At 42.8% G+C, this 5,034-nt stretch overlaps 1 long non-coding RNA gene across 1 annotated transcript; it reads right to left on the bottom strand.

The window, feature by feature from the left end:
* Positions 1-280: 280 nt before the first annotated feature.
* On the bottom strand, positions 281-4,680 carry LOC115272744. Its single transcript, XR_003900443.1, has 3 exons — positions 4,432-4,680; positions 3,701-3,757; positions 281-502 (listed from the first exon to the last, which is right to left on the bottom strand). It is a non-coding gene; the product is annotated as an uncharacterized LOC115272744 (long non-coding RNA).
* Positions 4,681-5,034: the final 354 nt, after the last annotated feature.

The following is a 5,034-nucleotide window of genomic DNA, read 5'->3' as shown; positions in this document are numbered from 1 at the left end:
CGATTTTTGTCCAACTGGTCGATCAGCTATGCTGTCTTCCTAAAATAAGTGGGGTCTGTCTTTCCTATTATTTTAAACCATCCCTGTAATAACAATTGTTATGCTCTCTGTTTTGTTCCTAATGCTTATGACTTCACCCTTTGAGTTGATTGGACTTGCTAGAAATTTATTTTATTAGTCTTCTCAAGGAATCAGCTTTCGGTGCCATTGATTTAGGAAATCCAATAAATATCTGTCTTTCTTATAGAATGTATAGATCACTTGAGAAAGAAGAGAAAGATGGGAGGCACCAACTTATCTTCTTTATTATTGATGAGGTTGATACAGGAGCATGAAACTTACATATGGGGGCAAAAGCCCTACCAGGACCGATCCGCAAAGTGAGTCAGACTCATGTCTACTTGTCCACAGGGTTGAGAAACCGCAATCCGTGCTTTCTTCCTCAGAGACCGGCCTTTATGGTCAACATTGTGGTCAAGAACAGTAGTGAACACATTCTTGGCTGGAGTGGGGAAAGAGGGGAAAGAGAGAGATCGAGAGAGAAGAGGAGAAGAGAAGAGGCAGATTCATACATGCTTAGCTCTTGTGTCCAACTGGGGGAGCCACTTCTGACCCCCAGGAGGGTGAGAACAGAGAGGCCTGATCAGTTCCCCCTTCCGCTCGGGAGGGACCCTCAGAAGTAGGTAGAAAATAAACGTCACCCCGACACTAATTATCTCCAGGATTTAAAAGTTCCTATTTCATTAGGTTCTCTTTTTACCATTCTTATTTCTCCTTCTGCTTTCTTTGGTTTTCTCTTTCATATGTTTCTAGCTTCCTGAGTTGACTGCTTTCGCCATTGTTTTCTATCTTCATCGTTTTTAAAAAAATATATCCCGGTTAAAGGTATGAATTTAGAACTAAGAAGCTCTACACTTCGGCTGCGCTCGACAAATTTTGAAAAGCAGTACTTTTGTTGACACCCAATTCTCAATATCTTGTTCTCCCCTGCTCACGCTGTCTCTCCCACTCTCTCAAGAATAAATAAAACATTAAAAAATTTTTAAGAAAAAAGACTTTGTGTCCTCGTGAGTGGTCAACTTTTATGTATGTTCAGTGTCTGCTTGAAAATAATGAATATTGTCTATTTGTTGAGTCCAACCAAATACACGAAGTAGATTAAGCTTGTGAATTATGTTGTTCAGACATTATAAATTATTATAAGTTTTTTTATCTGTCTGATCTATTAGTTTCTGATAGATGAGTATCAAAGTCTTCCTCCATTCCTGTTGCTCTTCAATTTCTCATTATAAATGATTCAGTTTTTGCTTTGTGCATGTTGAAATTATATTGCTAGGTGCATGCAAATTCATGACTTGGTTGATGGTCTACTTTGTCATTATGTTGTATAGTTATTTATGCTTAATAATGCTTTCTGTCATAAATTCTTATTTTAATATTGTCGGGCCAGCTTTTGCCGTTCATATTTGTCTAGTGTGGCAGAAGTTTCTGGTTGTCGTCTGGTACTAAATTTCCCATTCTTTCTTAGTAGTGGAGGCAAACTACATGTGTGGTGAAAATGCACGTGGCTAACACCAACAGCCTCTCTTGGACCAGCGTGTGGGCTGGGAGATGTTGGCAGAACAGAAGGGCTGCTTGAAGAGAGTCGATCCAGCAGGGGAGACACCCTTTAGTTCTGTCCCTCTTTCCCCTCTCTGCTGATTGGATGGCTGGAACTCTGGCAGCCATTTTAGAACATGAGGTTACCTTGAGGATGGCACCAAGTACTGGTATAGTGGAACAGACAGAAGGAAAGGCACCGGGTCCCTGTTTTTTTGGGTTTTTTTAATTAAAAATTTTTTTCTTTAATGTTTTATTTATTTTTGATACAGAGGGAGACAGAGCATGAGAGGGGGAGGGTCAGAGAGAGAAGGAGACAGAACCAGAAGCAGGCTCCAGGCTCTGAGCTAGCTGTCAGCACAGAGCCTGACGTGGGGCTCGAACTCTCGAACATGAGATCTGACCTGAGCCGAAGCCGGAGGTTTAACCTACTGAGCCACCCAGGCGCCCCACCGGGTCCCTGTTGATAATGGAACCACTGGCCATTTCTCACTGGCCTTCCTCTGACCTTTTTACTAAGAGAGAAATGTACTTTTAATGTGGTGAAGCCGTTGCTTTTTTGACTTTTTATATGCAGTCAAAACTAATCCTAACATACAGTAAATATATCTTTTGTGTGTATGTGCCTTTACCTTCAATTTTTGTTGTTTCATTTTTATTTATTTTTATTTTGTTGTGTATATTTGTAGTTTGTTTTCAGTGTTTTATTTGATCACTTCACATATTTTGTATCACTTCACATATTTTGGATAAAAACTCTTTGTTTAGTCATACATATATTAACAATTTTAATAAGCATGGAGATTTGTGTATATTTAAAAATTATAATAATATGCTCAGATATTATATTATGTATAACACTACAATATTATATTATGCATAATATAAAATATTATAATGTGATATTATAATATATCACATTATATATTTATATATAATTATATAATGATATACATAATTATATTATACAATTATATAAGCATCTAGCATTGTGTTTGGGACGTAGTAGGGACTCACTAAATATTTGTGAAAGGATGAATGAATAAATATGCTACATATATTTTCTTCTATCTGTCATTTAACTGTAATTATGTTTTTGGCAGTACTGAAATTAAAATTTTTAAATTTTTAAAAATGTTTTTTATTTATTTTTTATTTGAGAGGCAGAGAGAGACAGCACAAGCAGAGAGAGAGGGAGATACAGAATCTGAAGCAGGCTCCAGGCTCTGAGCTAGCTGTCAGCACAGAGCCCGACATGGGGCTCGAACCCACAAACCGTGAGATCATGTCCTGAGCCGAAGTCGGATGCTTAATGGACTGAGTCACCCAGGCGCCCCTGAATTTAAAATGTTGACATAAGCTAATACCCGAGCCTTCGCCTCTTCGGGTTCCGAGTTTGTGTATTATGCCTAGAGAAGCCCTGTTCACCCCAACCTTGTAAATACAGCCTTCTGTGTTTCATATCACTGTAATAAATGTGAACATACATGTGTAAATAGTGAATTAATTAGGATTTTTGTGTGTCTATGGTGTGAGGTAGGCATGCAACTTTGTTTCCTTCTGAATGGATAGCTAATTATGCCAATATTTCCGTTAAGCAATATATCCTGTTACCAGTGAACTGAAATTTTATTGTAAACTTAACCAGCTGGCTTCTTTCGTTTTGCTTGGAAGAATCGGTAACCATATTTACCCAAATTCCCTGCTCTGCACCACTCGAGTGTATTATAAAATTTACCCATGTGATAGGCGCCTGGTGGCTCAGTCAATTGAATGTCTGACTTCAGCTCAAGTCATGAGCTCGTGGTCAGTGGGTTCGAGCCCCACGTTGGGCTCTGTGCCTGGCAGCACACAGCCTGGAGCCTGCTTCGGATTCTGTCTCTCTCTCTTGGCCCTTCCTCTTCTCACGCTCTGTTCTCTCTGTCTCTCAAAAATGAATAAACATGAAAAACATTTTTTTAAATTTACCCATGTGAGAAACAATTTACTTGGCTGCAAATTTAGGTCCTCAGTTTGGAGCACTTTCTACCTGATCCCTGAGGGCCTGCGTTGCAGTGACTGCCTTCGGTGAACGTTTGCAAGGGTCAGAGTGTCCGTGTACCTCTTTCCTGGACATCCGTGAGACCAGTGTTCCGCTCCTGTGCTTTCTGATCCCCGTCTGTGGCATAAAACATACGTGTGTGCGGTCTCTATCCCCGGTCCCACTCCTGACTCAGAGCCCCTAAGTCCCTCGGGCTTTCTAGAATAATAGGAACGTCTTTTGTTTTAACGAGGTAACTCTTGCTGGGCCCCTAGATGGCTTCAGAATGGGGGCTGGTCACCAAAATGACTAAACTTTGATGAGAAGGTTGGAATTTTGGGCAAGTTGAGTGGCCCATGGGTTAGGCATCGACTCTTAGTCTTGGCTCAGGTCACGATCTCATGGTTCGTGAGTTCGAGCAGTATGTGGGGTTCTCCACTGGTAGCGTGGAGCCTGCTTGGGATTCTTGCTCTCCGCCCCACACCCCCCAAGGTAATTAAAAAAAAGAGAGCAGGTTGGAACTTCCAATCCCCACCCCCACCCCCCACCTCTGGGAAGGGAAGTTGAGTGGGAGACTGAGGTAATAATTGATTACACCTATATGATGATGCCTCCATGAAACCCCCCTAACAGATGGAGCTCAAGAACCCTCTGGGTTGGTGCTGGGAGGGTGGCTCACCTGGAGACGGCGTGCAAGCTCTGCACCCCCCACACGCACCCCTACCTTGCCCCGTGCGTCTCTCCCAGTTGGCGCACCTGAGCTGTATTTTTTTGTAATAAACTGGTAATAGCAAGCAAAGCGTCTTCCTCACCTCTGTGAGCTGTTCTGGCAAATACCAACCCTGCAGGAGGAGCTGCGGGAACTTTCCATTTATAGCCAATGGGTCAGAAGTACGGGAGGCTCAGACTTGTGACCGGGGTCTGAGGTGGCGCAGTCTTGTGGGACCGAGCCCTTTAACTTGGGAATCAGACGCTGACTTCAGGTCCATGGTGTCAGAATTGAATGACATCTTCGACACCCGCTGGTGCCGGTGGGTGGATGTCTGAGTTCGGGCTGCTATGACAAAGTACATAGACTGGGTGGTTTTTGAATTCTAGAATTCTATTTCTGTTTGTTCTGGAGGCTGAAAATCTGTGGGCGGGGCGCCGGTGTGGGCGGGTTCTGGTGACAGCCCTCTCTGGGAAGGCTGCTGACATCACACGGAGAGAGCTGACTCTCTGGCCTCTTTTTAAATTTTTTTCCGTTTTTTATTTATTTTTGAGAGACAGAGACAGCACAAGCAGGGGAGGGTCAGAGAGAGAGGGAGACACAGAATCCGAAGCAGGCTCCAGGCTCTGAGCTAGCTGTCAGCACAAGAGCCAGACAGGGGGATCGAACCCACGTTCCATGAGATCATGACCTGAGCTGAAGCCGG

The sequence above is a fragment of the Suricata suricatta genome, chromosome 11 (assembly GCF_006229205.1).
Source record: "Suricata suricatta isolate VVHF042 chromosome 11, meerkat_22Aug2017_6uvM2_HiC, whole genome shotgun sequence".
NCBI classification, from domain to species: domain Eukaryota; kingdom Metazoa; phylum Chordata; class Mammalia; order Carnivora; family Herpestidae; genus Suricata; species Suricata suricatta.
The sequence above is the reverse complement of the archived record's forward strand: the minus strand, read 5'-3'. Positions and strand labels throughout refer to the sequence as shown.